The 21652-nt window shown below is 33.7% G+C and overlaps 1 long non-coding RNA gene across 1 annotated transcript in view; it reads right to left on the reverse strand.

The window, feature by feature from the left end:
• Positions 1-20327, reverse strand: part of LOC108908920 — a 336859-nt gene extending 316532 nt beyond the window's left edge. Inside the window, exon 1 of the long non-coding RNA XR_001964386.2 lies at positions 20018-20327. This is a non-coding gene — a long non-coding RNA (uncharacterized LOC108908920). The remainder of the gene's footprint in view (positions 1-20017) is intronic.
• Between the last annotated feature and the right edge of the window lie 1325 nt (positions 20328-21652).

The raw sequence follows: 21652 nt of genomic DNA on the forward strand, positions 1-21652 counted from the left end.
CAGACTGTACTATAACTGTGTTTGTTATTAATAATTTATTTAGTAACCTTTTATAATACTTCTACCAAATTTGTTTATAATATAGTAACGGATGGGGCAACTTTGACTCACGTTGGAACTAATAGGCTTTCCGTCATTCCAGGGCAGATTTTAAAAAAATACGGACCATAATTTCCCTACATTGAAACAAACAGCACTTTTGATAATTAGTAAAACTTTTAACACTTCTTATAACATGTACCCGATTACTGCCAGCACATTTATCGCCTAAATTCTGGACATAAAACTTTTAAAATTGTTTGGGTCCCAAATTAAAATTTGCTCATAATAATTTGCTGATAATTCTATCAATGAAACTATCTGACCGGCGATCTTGATAAGACATACTTTAAGCAAATATACATATTAAAAATTATTAAGAATACTCCCCCCTGGGTCCGTCCCTGGCCGACGCACCGACATCCGGCCTCTAATAACTCACACTGGAAAATTAATTCAAATACGCAATCCAATGTTTTATTAGTTTTTTGTCCACGTTTATTTACGAATGCCATTTTTTATACGCCGACTCATACGATGGACTGGACCGGCTGTATTTTAATGACGGAATTAATTAATACAGTATACTTGCCGTTTAATTTTTTAATATTTAAATTTTAAATTAAACTCGTCCATGTGCGCCCCAAGGGGCTTTAAAAATAATACCGGCCGGGGTATAAGTGCTCAGCAAGCGAATGTAGTAGCGTTTATTCGGCGTATGATAGTAACTAGATAATTTTATTTGTTTACGTAACGATAAATTCTTAAAAGAGCGGCTAATTAGTCCAGAAATTGAACTAGAATGTAAAAATGACTGTAAGATCATTATTTTTCTGTAGAAATAGCAGTGATATCCAGTAAATTCGTTAAAATATCTGTTTTCATAAAAATATAGCAGCAATGATGACAATTATTTGTTTTTCTGATGTTTTCTCTTGAAACTTACATCGAATGATATATTCGTATATTCATCACAATATTTTATGATTTGTTTATTAGTTTGAGAAAAAAATTACTCTATAGTTTTTGACATTGTAGTAACAATTTTCTTATGGAGTTTTATGGCAGTTAGTGCAATTGTGTTTAATTATTCTGTTTCTGAAATACTTGTTTTAATTTTTCTCAATAAACGAAATTACATACATACGTAAAAAATTGTATATCAGGCTGTTCAAAGACACTCTGTATAAAATCAGTTAGAATATTTAAAATCTCAGTAATTCTCTACGAATTGTTCCTTGGGCATTTCCTTGTATTTGAAATTTAAAAATGTTAAATGTAACACATTTTTTTGCGATTATCTTTAAGGTTGCAAGACAAAAAATCGAATTTATCTCGAAAAAGAAGAGTTTATAAAAAAAATTTAAGATTCTAAATTAAAATTTTGAACTGCGGCACTGAAAGAAATCGTTCATAGGCGTGCGTCAGAAAAATCGGGGGAGATGAAGTAACCCCTTCTCCCCAATTTCTTCGTTTGTTTTTTAGGCGTCGGTCGTTTACAATAATACCCTCAGAGGTATTAATCACAAGAAATATCTTTAATAAATTTCAAACTATGCATGTGAAAAATGTATAAAATTATTTTAGAAGTTCAACTTTAACACCCTGTATTTTTTATTTTTTGCATATCATTAAGCAGGATTAAATGTTCAAAATACGCAGTTAATTGGACGACTCGATTTTTTGTTACTCTTTCTCAGTCAGTGCTAAAATAAAATAAGAAAAACAATGTATGTTCAAATTATAATAATTTTCATTCACCCGTCATATGTTTCGCATACACGATAAATAATTTATCGAAATTAAATTTTAACAACATAGAAACAAAAATTCATTTATTTTACTTTTTTGTTTAATTTTTGTATGCCCGTAATATGAAAAAAAAATTAATATTAAATCTACCTATTCCACTTAAAAAAATGTCATTAGAGATAATAAAATAGAATGTTTCAATCATATGTAAAAGAGAAGGTAAACGTTAGAACAAGGCTAACAAATAGAGAGGCTTAAGCGTATTTCCTATCACGTGTCTATTTTATAATTTATTTTTATTGTTTTTTTTCCAATTTTTACCCCTTAATTAATTATCCTATATAATACACAATTTCTTTAATTGTTCATTGATTTATATAGATTCTATTATACTGTATGTTCAAACCTTGCGTGACAGTCCATTTATTTACTGTTTCGTTCAATATTATAAAAATCATTTAACTCGCATGAAAAAATTGTATCCTTATCTAAAATCATAACTTTCTCGTAACAAGCGTATAATCTGGATTGAAATAATGTTGCGCTAATGTTTTCTTTTTTCGTTTTATTCCGATTTCATAACGTTTGTTTTTCGAACATTTGATCTACATTTTTCACAGTTCGAGCAAACTATTTTATAATTAGCAAATATGTAAGTTGACAAGGTAAGTTAAAGTTCTTTTTCAATATAAACGTTTATTTTCCTTTCCTAGTTTCGGCTATTATGCCCTCATCAGGAAAAGAAAAATGACAATCATTTAAAAAGAATTCGCTGCATAAAACTACTAATACATGTCATTATAGTTTTTGTGTAAAAATTGAAATATCAGTAAATCTTCTTTCAAAGTCATCATTTGATTCTATTTAATTTACCATAGGAAAATCAAGTTATCGTATACCGTTGGATTCAGAGTTTCTATCAAACTAAATACAAAAATATAGTATATCGTTTGAGTTAAAAATAACAATTGACAATCGCATGCCATTAAAATAGAAGTTGAAAAAGGAAAGAGGATGTCGCCGGATTGCGGGAGCTGCTCGTACACAAAGAGAAGTTTCGGTTTTCTCTCGGAACAAAGCGCGGGTGCCGGCAGTATCCATAAAGAAAAATATGACGCCACGAAATAATATGGGCTTTACGAAAATATTGGGGTTCCGCGAGAGAGATGCAAGATACAAAACCTTTTTAAAAAGCAAATTTCGGCGTTAAAAAGTAAAAAACACGCTACCAAAATACGCCTACGAAGACGAAACTCCGATCGGTCTTCGGAAAAAAACCTTCAGTATTTTAAATCGACCCTCAAAATATCCGTCAGTGGACGTTCCCATCGGGTTCTGTCTCTCTCCCACAGCGAAAATTTGCGTTTTTGGCAGCGGAGCCCTCGGAAAAGTGAAATTTCACTCGGAAGACGTTAAGAAATCGCCTTCAAAATATGCCAAACGAATAAGGGAAGGACGGCGGGGCCTTTCGAACCCCGCCGCTTGCCGCTGCGCGGCTCGCGAAGAAAGCTTTAGTATATGCAAAATGCCTCTTTTTCGAGATCGGTGCGGAAGTGGAAACCACCTACAGCAATTAATATGTCGAAAATTCATATAGAACTTCCTAGGAACACAACCTTTTTGATTTTATTGATGCCGATGTTGTTCAAAATATGTAGTATCGGCGCGATGGCGCAGCACCACATAGAGGGAGACAAGTAACTACTTTCCCGAATAATGGACAGATAAACAAAGTCCAGTACAATTGCCATCACAGTTCCGAGATCTAAATCCTTTGAACTTTTACTTATGTGGACATATGAAGCAGCTGGTCTACCATTTGAAATATGGCCACCAGCAGTTAATTGAAAGAATTCAGGATGCAGCTAACCAAATAAAAAATAATCCAAATTGAATCCGTTGAGTGACGGAATCTTTTAGTTTGTGAGGCTTAAATAATATTTTTTGTTTCATTATCCATTATTTTTATTTATCAAACTACTTTAATTTAAATATAAAATTATATTGTTTAAAATGCTTGTAACTTTTAAACAATAACGAATCGGATCTGTATCCGTATAAGAAAAAATGTTTGAAATTCACATAGTTTGTAGAAGACCCTGTGGAGTGAACTCCTTGACTGATCCCTTTTTGTAAGGTGTTATTTGTTAAAAAAAATATTTTCAGTCAAGTAAAAAAGGAACCTTACAAACCCGCAAATTCTTTCTTTTAACAAAGTAAACTTTTACTTCTATTAGCCTAGAACTAAGATATTTCTTGGAAATCTTAGAAATTCACAGTTCTCGCATGATAGCAGCAACGTCGAGGTGCAAACTGAAGATTTCCCCATCGATAAGCGGAATAAAAAGCGGTATCATTTTTGCAGAACATTAACCGCCTTAACAACCCGCGATTTTGAATAGTCATGAGGCGAGCGAAGCCTCCTAGATACCATCTAGCGCATAATTAAACAGAGTTTTACGTTATCCGAATAATTAGCGAAGTGTTTTAATAAAATATATCCATAAACACACATTCTACATTAGCGCGGGCAGGGCACCACCGCCGGCTGTCTGACACTATCAACGCATCTACAATATGCATTACGAGCCTGGGAGGAAATGCACTCGCACTGAACTTGTGTAGTAGATGCCCGATAAGTGCCGTCTTTGCCCCAAAACCGGAGCCGTACATGTACCCGATGACATTGGAGTCGCGGCGACACCCAGCAGTACGGGAAGAGATATGGGGAGCCACGCGAAGAAAACCAAGAGCAACACTTAAGTTGAAACATAAAAGAAATCATGTGAATATGTATACAAAGTGTGGTAGAGACGTCACTGCAAAATCATGGAGTGTTATTCGTTTAATAAACATTTACTGGCCTGACAGACAACTCCAGTTATAGGGCAGAACATACAAAAAAATATGTATAAAAGAGAATATTATTTAAAATTCCTAAAACCCTTAACATAATATTTGAAACAACCAAAAATTTACTAAAACATCCTATGCAGGCAACCGGCCTTTTTACCGAAACAATCGTATTTCGTAGAAGGTGCTGGGTCTCTCCTTCTGCTCGTTTAAATAGAGATTAACGGAATTCTCGAAGCGTTGGTCGTTCTTCATCGGCCGCTACATGTTCTACCTAGGGTTTTGGTCCACACTATAATTTATTCGCTTATAACATGGATACACCCTCGTATTGGTTTCAATGATGGCTTTCGATGCTTGCTGCACTATTGATTGTGTGATCACCTGAGACTACCTTGGTCTGGAAGCTTCCTGGATCTTGTGTAACAAAAACCAAAACCGATACAATTTATCACGCAGTTTTAGGAATCGGTCGGGGCCCAATTTTTGACCACACAAGGGGTTTCTAGTATGTAGCGTAATCGGGTAGTCGTTAAGAGGGTCGTCCGAATAGGCGAAAACTAATAAATTCACAAAACCGGTAGGTAGAACAAGAACATGAAATGCGAAAAGCACTATGGGCAAGTTAACTTCTTTAAAATGTTCTCGCCATGTGGCCCTCAGGTGTAGCGCCTATTGGGCGCCAAGCTAGCACGACAGGAGGGAAAAAATGAATATTTGATAATTACGCGTGAAGTACGTTGAGAAAGGCGTAGAGATTCTAAGGTAGTAATAAGTTGTTAAATTGATGCATAGAAAAGAAGGATACATAAACAGCTGTTTTTTCAGAGGGGCTTTTTTCCAGTTATATGAAACAATATAAGATTGACCAGCCCGTCTTCGTACTGCTTGCTATACGAGGTCACGAAAGAAAGATGTTACTTGTAAATTCAGTTTAGTCACAGAATTATTCATATTATAAATGAGTAAAGCGATCCCGATATTCAGGAGGGGTCTGAGATGGTAACAAACACTTCTGAACGCGAATGGGTACGTCGAAGCAAGGTGTCGGAATCCGGAGAGATCTCCGAAGAAGTTGGCAGTTCCTCTTTGGGTTCCACACTGGGCAGTCTGTTTAACTTTAGTCTCGGGGTTAATTTAGTAGTGGGTAGTACCTTACTTTCAAGTTTTGCTAGGTATCCGCATTGCAATGAATCTCAGACTACGTTATCGCGAGTAAATTAGCTTGATTGACACGAATATAATTAATGAACATGTCAAATAATAACAGGCTAGCAATTGAACCCTGAGGTGCTCCAGGAGCATAAACAATTTTAGTGAATATTGAACTCTCAATGATCAGTTAGAAAGGTAAGATTCTAGCTATTTTAAAAAATTTGACGACATTTACAAAGGAGAATGCTGTGATCCAACCTATCAACGGCTTTTGTGAGACCCGCGTAAACTACGTCAACCTATTCACAAATATCTAATGTATAGGCAATCAGCAATACCAAGAGATGGGTACACCAACATGAACCCATAAAAAAGATAACTTCAAATAACTTAAGAAAACGGGATTTTTGTTAAATATCTTTTAAAAAGTTCTATCTAAGAGAACAGAAAGTACTCTTAGGTAACATTACTGGTATATTATTGGCAAAAAGTTTAACACATGCTGCTATGTTGTAGCGTGGTCTTTGAAGTGTAAATTTGTAGTTTTAGTTTGTGACTTTTATCTTTTAGGGATGGTTTTCTGATGTTCATCCAAAGCTGAAAGATTGCAAGGGTTCGTCGAGACTTCTTCCAATAAATTATATCTAAATTAAAATAATTGCTTTTCTATTTCATGATCAATATTCGAAAATGTTTAATTTATACTACAAATTTTGTTTTACTAATACCAATAAGAGAACTTTAACTGTAAGGTGCTTTTTCTTACGAGGTAAAATATTTACACACTTGAAAATAGCGTTATTATACCGAATATATCGGTAAACTATTTTAGATAACAGTGACTTCTGATGGCTAGCACATTGATATTGCTACTAATTTTATCGCAGGCTGTTAGAAAACGATTTAGTGACGATGTTGTGGAATGATTGGCATCCACTTCTATTTCAAGAATTTTATCGGCGCTCAAACTATTTTACATATGTAGCCGCTATTAATGTTTATTTATGAGTTATTATAATGCTTGGTATTCGCTAGAAAAAAATAACGAGATACTATCGACTTGTAATAGTTAGGTTTGTTAATATTTAAATTGCTTGCCGAGAAAATTGTTTATTATAATATAGAAATGAAATCAATCATAAGGGAAAGTACCAATCTTTAAATGTTATCTATTTACTTACATCAATTTTAATCAGGGGTGCAATTTACTATGTAGAATATATAATAGCCGTGTAAACCTCCACATTTAACTTGAATGCAAAGTTCCCTAAAAACGTTAAACTTAAAGGGACCTAATAGACAAACCCCGTTCGTGAAAATAACAAATCGTAACAACCCAACAAATACAATTACTCAACACAAAAGATTATATTATACACTATACAAGATTTAGTTCAGTAGGAAAAAACACAAAAGTACCCCACAGTAAATGTTAAAAATAATTATTCTCTGCTTTTATTTTATTTAAAGCATATTTTTACAAAATCGAAATACTATTTACTAGTTTACTATTATTATTATTGTTATACTAATTGTGTTTACTATGAAAACCATTAAAGTGTTAATTTTTGTGTTTTCAGATGTAATTCCCTGTTTTAATTATTTACTTGTGTACTTACGTAAAAGACATGTTGATTAAATGTATTTTGCTATACTCATTGTTTAGGTACCTTATTTTTCAATAATTAGCTATGCGTTTATTTGTTACTTTTTGACTAATTTAATGGATTAATCTTTCAAATGTTGCAATTTTAAATTGCTTATTTTAAATTTTCATTATTAAAAAGTTTAAACTAGTACATCCACTATATGTATTATGAAGAAGACAAAAATTCTTCAATATCAAATGACAAACTTGTCACTGGTTTAGCACGCCACTTCAGGGCTAACCTTAACTATAACTTTTGCGAAGAAATTCATAAGACCTGTCGCCAGACCTGGCACATGGTCCAGACAGGCGTTATTAGAATTGCTTAAATACGACAGTGACATAGAGCTCTTGGGCACAGCTCATGCCAACGAAATGTGTAATATTTTGGGATGGAATCAAGGCAGTCGATATATTATTCTTAGGTACACGCTGGGTGACGTCACGGTCCTAACTTGGCCACCGGTTAGGCCGTGAAGACGACATTATAAATAACGTGCATCTCCTTCTAGGAGATGCATTGTATGAAAAACGCAAAGTTGGCAATTGTGGGAACATATCAGCATCTTGAATATACGAGGAGAAAATCCACAGTTCGCTTTTTTTTGCGGTTTGTTCCCTTGTTACAAATGCTGCAAAATACTGTTTTTGTAAAAATTGTATCAATAAACTTTATTAAAACACGTCCATTAAAAAGGAGGTAATAACCGAAACGAAACTGCAACTCATAAAAATGTTTTATGGAACAAAATTGATGTATTAACGTAACAAAATTATTGGAATGACTTACAAAAAACAGAAGTTGATCGATCGAACATATGGATTTTATATCAAGTAAACCGAACCTCAATTGGGATTCAAAAATAGTGACCCTTAGTTATTGTAACAACTACACTCTTAAATACTTAGAGATACTTTAAAAACCCTGAAAATACTCCAAAAATCCTTCGAAAACTTTGAAATATATCGGGAAATTGAAAAATACTTCGAAACCTTCTAAATGTGTCCAAATACCTCAAAAGCCTGAAAATACTCCAAAAAACTTCAAATATTTTCAAAATGCTTTGTAAAACCTTTGACCCATTGACCTTTGACCTCCAGTCACCGACCGTTGGCTTCTGGGACCTCATGGAACTACCATCCCACCTCAGGTCATTGACTTTACACCTTCGATCGTTGATGTTTGACGTCAGGACATAGACTTCTGACCATAAATCAATGACCTTTGTCGTTCATACATTGTTATCTGGCCTTTGGCCTTTGACCTTTGACATATGGCCATTAACCTTTTACTACTAGTCGTTGACGTTTGATCTCTGATCATTGATCTTTAACATCTCTCTACTACTCTTTGAACTACAATTATTTATCTTTGATCTCTAACCATTGATTTATCACAACCTTTTACCTTTCTCCTCCAGTCCAGTCATTAACCGTTGGTGTACGAACATTATTTTTTGACTTTTGGTGCCTTATCGTTGATCCTTTATCCTCAAACCATTGGCCATAAACCTGTGATCACCGGTCACTGACTTTTAACGATTCACCTTTGATCATTAAATAACATTTGGTCTTTGACCTTTGAAACAATTTTGACGCATTTTGACGTCACTGTAACGTGTTTTGGTGCACTCTTAGAGCCGTTTTCTTCCATTTTAACGCTTGCTGAAGCCGTTGACTAATATATTTTACAATTATTTTCTTTTTGAAAGACTCTGAAGTTGATTCGACTTCTTATGTATTTCAAAGCTGTTTTGATGCATGGTGATATATTCTGAAGTTACTAGAATGTATTTTAAACTGTTTTGAGACGTTTTGTTCTGTTGTGATGTTTTTTTTACGTAATTTGAGGCATTGTGATGTTGCGAAGTATTTCGATGTTTTTAAAAGCTTTGTCGAAAAATTGCCCGACAAAACGTTAATGTACTAATAACTGTAACTGTAATTACTTAAGAATTATGTAACTGATTTGGTATTTTAGATTTATCAAACGTTTGAAAGCACCATGCAAATTTCTATTACTAAAAACTTGATTTCAAATTACAGAACCAATTAACAATTAACATCAGAGACAACTCCATTATAGTCACCAGTAGCAAATTTGAATAATAACATACAAACGCATACGATGGATGGGGTAGAGAATACTAACTATGAGTTTTGTTTAAGTATTTGTATAATCGATATTATATTTGAGCAATAAATAGTCAAACCGCTCAATTCATTTACTATCTTTAATATTTTCATTAGCACCATTTATTTGCTGTGTACTTTTGAAATATTAGATCTTGGCATCCCAACCATGCTTCTTCCAATGAACTAAGAACATTTCTTCTGATTTAATGACAGGGTTAGACAAGGAAGTTACTAATACATTGACTATTTGCAAAAATTACATATACTAATTAGTTAAATTATTTGCTTTAAAATGTTAAGTTTGTTCTTAATTTTTGAAACAGTATCATACAAAACCGGAATGTTATGAAAGCAGAGTTAATCGTTTATATATTTATTGCAACAATATTTATGTTTGTTTAGATTAATTGCAGCCAATAAATTATCGCCAAATTGCCAGGTCGGTACAGAAATAATTACAAATCCTCTGCTAATTCTCGGACTATAAAATTTCCACCTGTGTAATTGCCTCCTAGGCAGTTAACAAGATTTCGCGAGTCATAAAAATCTTTATTTATTTGTAAGGTCGCTGCTAAAAGCTGGATTCTATCGAAACTAACATCTCAAACAGCTCGTCCACGCGTATCGCTTGCGGAAAAAGAACAATGGCGGTACCGAATCCAGTTTGGAGCGATATTTCATCGACACTGGTTTAGGGGGGACGACTTATACGCGGTCATCAAGAACATTCAGGTATTTTTTAAGAAATTGTTACTTTATATTTTTCTTTCACCAAGACGAAACAGTTTTGCTGAATTTAGATTTTAACTCTCAAAGAGAATGTATGCTTTCACTGTGAAAACCTTAAAATACAGGGTGTCCTGAAATTATATGCAATATTTCACCGGCCCAATTTAAATAAAAATCAAAGGAAAACTTGATGTTTCAACCCACCCCCTTCGAGTTGTAGTTGCAACCCCTAAATTTTTAAATGGAAAGTGGGGTCTTGTGTTACCTTATTTGAAAGGTATTTTCATTCTCTATTCAAAAATTCTACAGTTTTAATATTTATTTTTCATATTGAATATAAATTTGCCAATACTTGATTGTTACTATAAATCAACGAGAGAAAGATCAAGTTCGTATCAGCGGACTTGCCTACCTTTCTAGTCAGTTTGTAGTAGATATTATTGGTCAGATATAGGGTTGTGATTAGAAATACAATGAAAGCTTCCTCCATATTGAAGACATTCCTTAGGTAACTTTTCTAATACCACAAACTATAGGTAGGTTTCATGAAAAATTGTTCTAAATTTATTGAGAATATCTGCTACACATTTTCAGAAAATTACTACAAAGAAATGTCCTCTTCAAAATAGTTTCGACTGTCGATTTTTGTTTCTTTTTTTTTATTTGGACTGGCCGTCATCTGTTAATGAGGAAATGAAAGTGAGAAGTACAAAAGAAGTAATATAATTTATTATCGCCGATCCAAAGACAAGAAATGCAACACCGAGTGAAAGTCAAAAAGAAACAAAAGACAACTAATCGGGCACGCCTTTAGAGACGGAAGACAATTAAAGTAATATGGCAGAATTATTTCTAAACAGAGATTTGTGATTAGCGTAGGATTTACAATAATTTATTTACTGTGATTAATATTCAGTACAGTGACAATTTATACTTTCATTCCTCTTGCATTGGTGGATTTCGCTAGAGACGATAGCATCGAAACTACCGTCAGTTTATTGGTATGGTACTAATTATTATCTGGGTAATAACATCATCAGTTCAACTATTCTTCTGAAAAGCTTGCTGTTATAGCAAATGTTATAATAATCTTAACATTTCCTGAAAGAAATTTGTAGACTTGGGATGGGAGGGGATGGCATATTATTATTATTTCACAATGTTTAATGCGGAATAGAACTGAGGATAGCTTATTTTGATAATCCTTTTATGTAAGAATATGGTAGGATTTGGTGGGAAGCGAATTGGTGATGGTTAGTCACTAATAAATGTCAATCTGACGCATTATTTCAATGTGCTCAAAGAGTTTATTGCTTATGCTACCTCTGACTGATACAGTCCACTGGGTATATGTAAAAAAAAATAATAACAATTTCTTCCTGGAAACTCAGACTTTCGAAGGACAAAAAGTCAGATATATTTTTACATTGACAGAAATTAGATCCTAAAAACCGAAAATTAAAAAAAAAATATTATTAGCCTTTTTATTGCACTTTATAACGGCTGTTCTATGTAGAATGATAATATTAAATAAGTAACTCGAAAGAAGTAACGCTAAGTTGGCAAATTGCAAAATAAGTAGAAAAATTATGTGTTTCTTCACTTTTTTACCGCCCATGAAAGTCTAGACGACCCACTATAATTCATTTGGACTTAGGTATGGACAAAATTAAGTAGCGCCTCGTAGAAAAAGATAAAAAAAACAAAAAATGTCGTCTTAAAGCTTAAGTGGAACAGATTAAGGGAAAAATAATCACATTTCACCAGCACCACATTTACACCCTCAAAATTGATCCCCAAAATTATAATTTTGGAAAAAAATTTACATTTTTTGCTCTCGTTTGCAATTTTTTCTTTAATGATACATACAATTTTTTTATAGTTTTTGAGATGAGGAATAAGGATTCATTGTTTAAATTGAGCTAAAAAAATTTAAAACCCTTAAATTTACGAATATTTCAGTTTATGATGTTTTTAACTCTGATTTCCGCTCTTATGCATCGATTTGCTTGAAATTTGGAAAGTGGTAGGGAATAGCTCAAGAAACAAATTTTACCCTGGGGGTGGTTTCTACCCCTTTGTAGGTAAATTTTGCCGAAATAATCCCGGGAATCGATAGAGCAACTAATTTGAAACAAGACATGTGTCATACAATTTTTTTGATAAACCAATACTTTTTGAGTTATTTGCAATTGAAAACTAAAATATTCAATTGAAAAATTGGGTTTTCAATCGCGAATAACATTATTATTATTATTTTAGCAAAATTTATTTTCAACCCCTACAAAGGGGTAGAAACCACCCCAGGGTGAAAATACATATCAGCATAGGATGTATTTTGTTTCTTGAGCTATTGCCCACCTACCTTCCAAATTTCAAGCAAATCGATGCATAAGAGCGGAAATCAGAGCTAAAAACATCATAAACTGAAATATTCGTAAATTTAAGGGTTCTAAATTTTTTTAGCTCAATTTAAACAATGGATCCTTATTCCTCATCTCAAAAACTATAAAAAAATGTTTTGTATCATTTGAGAATTTTTCTCAAACGAGAGAGCAAAAAAATGTAAATTTTTTCCAAAATTATAATTTTGGAGCTCAATTGTGAGAGTGTAAATGCGGTGCTGGTGAAATGAGATTATTTTTCCCTTAATCTGTTCCACTTAAGCTTTAAAACGCTATTTTTTACTTTTTTTATCTTTTTTCTACGAGGCGCTACTTAATTTTGTCCATACCTAAGTCCAAATGAATTATAGTGCGACCTATCGGAAAATTAGTTATTTTGTCTTGTAGACAATATAATGTTAATTGTTAATAAACTATTGGACGTATCGGCCCAGAATTTTAGATACAATTAAAGAAAGGGTTAAACTTTTATTTCCAAAAAGTTTTACATTGATAGTTCATGTAATAAACGCGCTAGCAGCAGTAAAAGTTAAAGTTAAAGCACACGGGAGAAGGAGCGCCAGGCCCGCGCACGCACATATACGCCGCCCTCGTCGCGCGTGAGGTTTTTGAACTAAATTTGAAAAGTTCGAGTAAAAAATCTCGCGATTCAGCTTTTTTCTTTAGTAATACTTATAAGAACTGTGTAGGTCCCTAACTGATGCAATATCTTCAACTTTTTATATTTCCTTTATTTTCTTGCGAATCATCAACATCTTGAACTCGAAACTTTCTAGGAGACGTTACAACTGATTGTCTTATTTACAGCTTCATATTTCTCCAACTCCTAACCCTGAGAGGAATTTCCTCAAAGATTCTTTAAGATTAGAAAAAACTCGGCCCCCTGGCCGCGTGCCTACTAAATTCTACGATACACTGGCATAAAGAGTCTTTTCGGGGTAAATATATTATTCGCGTTTTACCTCTGGATTAAATTGCAGCATGAGCCCTGGGATCTCAGAAGGGGCAATAAAAAACTGCCGAAATGGACATTTATAGGTCAACGCGGTATAGTTTGAAAGCGATATGCTAAACCAGTGGAAGCACGCAATATTCTTATCACAAATTTCGTTTCCATAAAGGTAAATGATAAGCGGAGGGGGACAATGAAGTAGGAAGTGCGAGACGGGATGGCACAAGGTGTTTTATTGAGAATAGGACAGATCTTACTAGTAGATTGCTGGTATCAGAAGAGGGATTGAGATAAGCATTCTTTAACCAAATATTGTTCCATGGTATCCACAATTTGGACCGATATTAATGAAAACCTGGTCAATTTCAAAAACTCAACCGTTTTCAAATTATCTTATTCAATAAATTAATTATTAAATAGAGAATAGTTTGTTTTTAATAAATTTTTTAATTACTTATTTACTTGTTTTTTGTCTGTCTGTCTATCGATCTGGTGGTTTGTCCGTTTAACCGACCCTCCGTCAGTCCGTCCTCCAGACCGATACCCCGCCTACCCAGTAGATTCTGCTACTTAAATTTTGCCTCTCGCCAGGTGAACTTGGGTGAAAATATTGACATCTAAAGCCCTTTGAATTCATCCTCTGTGACTGGTATTGCTTTGACATCTCTACCCACAGCTGGTTTTGCAGTAGTTTTTCGATCAAGCGCATCGATGTACTTATTGGCTCGAAAATTCGAATGTTGCGTGCTCACATTGCTTCTTTGCAGTTTCTGGCTTTCTCTGACTATCGTTCGTCGTGCTGAAGTATTATGAGGCGACGGCATTGAAGTTATATTGCTGTCTATAACACTTAGCTAGGGAATTCGAAAGTGTGGATATTTTTTATAGTTCTCTTGAGGCCTCTCATATGACGTTACAAATTAAGTGAAGTGACTAGTTTTTATCCTAAATATACAAGAGAAATCTATTTAAGTTACCAAAAATGCGCGGATAAGTACCTACCAATGTATTTCAATAATGATATCACTATTTTTAGAATCTTATCTTTAGATTTAATAATAAAATTTCGAAGTTGTCTTCCTAAATCAATTTACATTGTAATTCCAAATCTTGCTAAACTATTTATGTTCAATTCAACATGATGAGATAAAAAATCAGTTTTATTTCGAAATGGAAAATACTGAGTTTTTGTCAGTTCCGACTAGTATGCGATACTTACTCAAAATTAAACCGATTTTCAATCGTTTTTAAGCAAATTGAAGAAACAAGGAAATAATAATGGGACGGCACTTTTCATTCGACAGAAAAAAAAACTCTTAAATGAAATAATTTTTTAACACTCACTTTTCAAAACATTGTTGAAATTTATAATATCGCTAAGAACTACAACATTAATTTTCTGAAACAAATATGTATTTAACCGTAAGAGCTTTAAAGACCTAATTATTTCAAACTCCAAATACCTACATATCTTTTTTTCAATTACACATTTTTTATTACCACTGTATTTTATTTTACTTCAAAAGTAAGCTCATCCAAATAATTATAAATAATTAAATGAAACATTATACAACAAGGTCACAACATCAGGAGCTAATAATAGTACAGGGTGAGCCTAAAAGTACGTTTGCATAAACTTATGATTACTCACCATTTCCTAGATATTCCGTATACAGTTAGAAGTTTATGTGCCGTTATTTTATAGGGGACAATATACATCAAATTAAAAAAAAACTTATATAGAGTGAAAGTTCGTCAGGGAACTCCGGGAAGTGATTCTATGGATTGAAATAGCAGTATATATTGAAATTTTTTTTCGACTTGTCAATTGTTAATGTTTATATTTAAATAACTTATTTAATTCAAGTTTGATTAGTCTCTCATTTGGCACACCCACTAAGTAGATGAAGCTCTACTAGACCAGTCAGAGAAAAGTTTCATTGTGCACCGCTAGAGGGCACTTTACTTAGAACTAAAAATTTGTTTTGTTCATAACTTTTTTCTCTTGCTAGACATCACAGAAATTTAAACATTAATGAAAAGAGAAACAATATCAGAAAAAATTATGTACTCTTTATTCAAGCCGATAAATGTAACCGTTTACCAATAAATTCGTCCACAAATTATTTATTACCATTTTGAGGATTGTTGATTGTTGTTTAGAGAAAAAATTTTGAAACGCCAATGCCAAAAGTGTCGACTATTTAACTTAAAATGCAAAAAATAATCTTTGCTTTTAAAGTGAAGTAAAATTACAGATTTGCTATGAGACAGAGTAAGCATTAGCGATAAACGTTCAGATCCTTCCTCGGCCCTCCTACTTCCTTGAGGAAATCGTGGAATGTAAACACAACGGCGGCGCGCAATCAGTAGTGTCGCCCGTCGAGCTGTGGGTCCCATGTGAACCGGGTCCCATTCAATCAGGGCCGATATCGACCGGGCTCCTCTAGTCAATGAAACGGACACAATCCGCAGATAAATTCGGCATCACAACAAGACGGACGCCTCCAGACAAAAGGTGGTTTGTCTTCGGGCAATTAACTAAGTAGGCGCCGCGCCGCAACGAAGGGAGATGGAGGAGATCGCGATAAAGCTAGGACCTGAGTGCGAAATTGTATGGAACGTTTTTCAGCAAAAAATAATCACTCGAAGCGTTTTTTTGATTTCTAGGGCGATTATTAGATCGAAATTTATGTACAGCCTGTATCAAACTGGATAGTATGGGACTACTGTGAGGATACAAAAAATTTAAATAAAATTTGGAACACATGGTGTTAAATGGGATGAGATAAGCTCCATTTTCAATCGAAAGTATTATCTTTGGGATTTGACAGAAACGACTAATGATTATATTTTTTCCAGAAACATACTCAAATTTTTTAGCACAAAGGTTATACGTTTGACGTTGGTATTTAGTAATGACAAGTATTTTGTGACATTTATGCACTTTAAACAACGAACATTCAATTATTTTCCAACGACTACTTGATCCTTCTACCGCTAATGTGACTTTTCGGTGGTATTTCTTTTGAGACTCTTTTGATATAACTTTTAAACGTTAAGTAATACAGAACAATTTCTCTAATAAAAGTTTATAAGAAAAAAGAGAGCTTTTTAACAGGAATTTGCGAATTTTAATTAAGGTGATCTTTTATATTACCCTTTTCCAATACAGATTTGGAAAGGCTCTTCAGTAATTTAAATATTTTTAAAAACAAATATTGGAATAAAATGAGTACCGCGATGGTCACTCTGCTATCTTCGATCTGAAAAGACTTGACAAATACATATTGTAAGATTGTGTTTTCCCAAACAATATTTTTACTAAAATCGATATTAAAAAAGCTACTACAGTGAAGGTACCATTGGCGTACTAAATTTGTAATTATTTGGTTAATAAATATACAATAGAAATAATAGAATAACTATTATATTTGGTAAAATATGATACGGAATAGACTATTACAATTTCTGTTATTTATTATTAGAATAAGTTCTTCTGTTGGATTTACATGTGAACATTTTTCATGTTTTATTTGTTTCTTTAGAAAAACATCAAATGCTTAAAAATATTTGTTTTTTATTTTTAATGAGCGGTATTGTAAAAACACATGGTATATATTTCAAAGAAATATCTTGTATTCTTATTCCTCTAACATCACTCTTGACAAAGACCAACACTCAAAAATAGCCACGATGGATGAGATCTCCAATTTTACTTTTTTTTACTATAGCTTTTTCAACTGGCGTGGCGTTCTTCCAAACGGAATTAATATACAGGGTGAAAATACAAAAACTGCAGGAATAGATTAATTGCTAAAAAATAAGTAAAGTTTGCAAGATACACGGTGTTCAAGTTTCCAAAAAATATATATTTTTTCTGTCATATCTTCATAATGCGTTGAACGATTTGAATGAAATTTACTACATTATATTCACTGCAACTATTTAAAAACACCTAGAAAATTTTTCATTCATTATTTCTACGAAACCTCCTGCAGCGTATTTTTTTCTTGGGAAAATGAGATGGCACATCAAGAAGCACGCCACTGGTTAAAGCCACAAGGTTAATATTACATTCGATAAAAGGTCTAATTAAGTGAATAGTCAATTTAATTCAATTAAATCAGCGCATTGTGAAGATATGGCAAAAAATATACCTATATATATTTTTAAACTTTAATACCCTGCATCTCCCACAGAAAAAAGTTTATAGAGCAAAAAGTCGACTTATTTTTTGGAAACGAATGTAGTCCGGCAGTTCTGTATTTAAAGTGAAACCACCCTATATATAAATAGAACAAAATTATATATAAAACTTTTAGTAAAAATGATATTATGAAACGACAATGTCAATATACTTATTATTAGCAGCTGTTTAGTAGACATTGAATTATACCAGCAGTATAATTCAATGTTAATTTGAGTGTGTAGCTGACAGAGTAACTGTTTCTCGTAGTATCTTCAATTAGGGTTATAGTTAGGTTTTTGGTATTGAAGCAAACTGTTTGGCTTCATTTCATGGGATATTTATAACATTTTTTAAATTTATGGAATTTAACTTTATTAACATTTAAAATAAAGTAAAAAATACGAGAACTGATAATAAAATATATACTTAAAAAAAGAAATTTAGTAAAAAACAATTATTAGTTATGTAAAAAATAACAATTCACATTAACCTAGTCATATTACAGTGTACGTAACACTGAAGATACAAGAACATTTGTATTTTTTGGCCTTCAGCCAAACGCCATAATCTCAATTTAAATAGCGTCCTACCTTTTTCGAGCAGATAATTTTGTGCAAGGCAAAGTCACTGACTAGAATGTTCGTGGGTAGATAGATATAAATAAATTTGATAACGAGTGATAAACTTGTTCAACACAGGTAGAGATTAGTAAACAAATATTAAGGATATCGAGGATTTATCAGGAATTTTGTTTACTTATGCCACTGAACAAATAAGACAGTGTGATTATTTCCAGAAGGGCAAAAAGGGCATGTAATAGTATCTATTAATGTAGGAGACGAGGTATATGATCAAATTTTCAACTAGCTTCTACAAGCAAACGTTACTCAGCAGAAGGAGAACAGGAGTATTTATAATAAAATGAGAATAAAAGAGTAGAATAGCGAACGATTAAGATTGGGTAGAAAAGAGAATAGGTATAACAGAGAAAGGGTTGATGGTTCTGGAAAAGAAAAGCAAAGCAAAACTCAGTTGTATTATCAGATGACATATTCTTGGACAAACTGGGACCAGAAAATGGTTCATCCTAGAAACGAAGATACTGAAGGAATACTGACTTTTATTTGGTCCATGCATAAATTCGTTGTCCAATTTTTTATAGCAGTTTTTACATGCAGAAAACAAATTAAATGAAGGATCATTTCTTGTCATTTTTTAGATTTGAAATGTGGTTATCTGTTGATGCAAATGAGATAATTAAGGGGTATACAAGACCTATACATTGGTTGTCATCGACCAGCTCCTGATCAGTACTTAATATTGTTTTTGATTGTTGAGAACTAATGGTGTGATACTGATGTGGGTCAAAATTCTCTTAAACTCACGAGTCAAAGGAAACAGGTACTTATAGATTGAATTAAATCTGATAATTATCATAATTATCAAATTTTTAACAATATAATCATTCCTTTCATATAACAATAGTAATTATTTCTATCGTAAGCACATTGTTTCGCATAAAAGTCTTGGAAAATTGTTGTGATAGATTAATCAACAAATAAAAATTGGAAAGTATTTTGTACACTTCACTTTAAATCTTATCACTATAATCTATGAAGCCATAAATGTTATAAATGTAGGTATATGTACACGTAAAGTACGTTTTTGATTTTTACAAAGCAAAGATGTTTGGTGGTAACATCTTCTTCATACTCTTTAAAAAAACATGTCAACAATGTCAACTTCAATATATGCAGAACAATGTTGCAGAGGTAGAATTTGCAAGAAAAGCTAATATGATGACACTTTCGAGTATGATCTCTATTATTACTTTGTGAAAAATGTTATATTCAACTTACTTTTATATATTTTTGTGAGGCTTAATATTTCAATAAATCATATTTCCCTGTTATAAATCTTCCCGAGTCTTATGAAGATATTTGTACATATTTATGGACGAAAAATGTCACAATACGTAGGTAGGCAAACAGCTTTTGGAGAGACATACTTATTTTGTTGTCCAGCTTCATTTCACGCATTTTATTTTATGATGTCTGTATTCCGCACGATAAATATATCCTGCCTAACCTGTCCCTTTCATTATAAAACTACAGAATGGCAACCAGAATTTTAACAGGTAGAGGATATTAACTTACAGGTATGCTAATTCTCTGGACCAGGCATGCCTTAAGGTAGGAGGGGCTATGTTAGACGAATTCTCTTTGATATTTAAGCAGACACCATCACACTTACACCAGTCTGGTTTACCTTGGCACAACGACACGTTACAACGTCCAACAGAAACGTCTCAAAGTCACTGGGGACGAAGTTTACAATTATCAGTCAGTACAGGGTGGTCACACATACAATCAGAGGGGGTGAAGTTAGTGGTTATCGGTATTGTTTATTGTTAGGCAGGAGCACGCGGCAGGCGTGAGGATTTGGCCGCACGTACAGTCTGAACAAACGCTGGCGTTCGACTAACGACTCGCCTCGCAGGATCCAGCGGCGTCGCAGGAATCGCTGCCGGTCGTGGGAGTTCGCGATCGCGCGGCACCTGGTGCGAAATTCTGCCGTGTGGCGTCCGGCGACTAGGACCCAACGCCAACTCTTCGAACGCCGCGGAATTCATCGGGTCAAGGAGGCGGTGCGAGACGCGCGGTTGCGCGATCCGATTGCCAGTAGGATGCCAACTCCTGGCAGCGTGTGTGCGGAGGCCGGGCCTCGGCCGGGACAGGTGACAAATCGGTGGGGTCTGATTGGGCGACGAAGAAGGTAACGGTTAGGCCTTCTTCGTGGTCACCTGGAGATCGCGGGCCGCGGGTCACCGCTTGGCCATCGGACGCCCGTAAATGATGTATCTGGCCTACTGAGATGGATCCATCACTTAGCTAATAGATCTATTATTTACCGACGGGAGCTACTTTGTCGGAACGGGCTATTCATATTGGATGCTGGGGCACGGCCGGGCGTCGTGTTCGTCGAATTTCAATTAATAACTCATCGTCCAGTTTCTATGTTTGGTCAGTAGGTGCCTACGTAGGGCCTGTAGGGACTTTAATATACCTAGCGCCGCCGTCAGAATTTAGAATTCGTTCTAAATGAAACGTAACCAGAAATGTTGCTGATTATAACTATGAATTTTAAAAATTCACCCACCTTTTGAAAACAAAATAGTCACTTATAGGTACTTTAGTTAGTATACAGGGTGTTTCTTAATAACGTGCTAATATTTAAGGATGTTATTCTTGGGTCCATTTTAAGAAAAAAACTTCATATGAACATATGTCCTAAAAGTCTTAACTTTTGAACTACAGGGTGCTAAAGTTTTATGAAAAAACATTTTTTATGATAACTTTCGTATTACCCTAGATATTTTTTCAAATTTGGTACACGCCTTCTATTCATCGAGATGCATTTTCTGATGTACAAACAATTTTATTATTTTTGCCAGTGGCGTCTTTACAGGTTTTGTATTGAATATTTTTGAAAAAAAAAATGTTACGCCAGGGTAATTTTCTTTTACCATTCCACAATGTATGTAGATTACTGTAATTTCATAATTTCAACGTTTAAAAGTTAGTATCTTAAATAAATTATTGTTCAAAGTTACATAAATCTTTTATCTCGTAAGTGGTCCAATAAGATACAAGTGAATTAATTTTATTTTTTTATGCGAAAGCCGTACGTCGAACGAAAAAAATTTAAGACACCATATTTGCTCAGAAAGGAATGAGGATTCCAAATATGATTTTTACTTTAAGAAAAAGCAGTTGCGTAATATATTTTAC

This window comes from Anoplophora glabripennis, unplaced genomic scaffold (assembly GCF_000390285.2).
Source record: "Anoplophora glabripennis isolate ALB-LARVAE unplaced genomic scaffold, Agla_2.0 scaffold334, whole genome shotgun sequence".
Lineage (NCBI taxonomy): Eukaryota > Metazoa > Arthropoda > Insecta > Coleoptera > Cerambycidae > Anoplophora > Anoplophora glabripennis.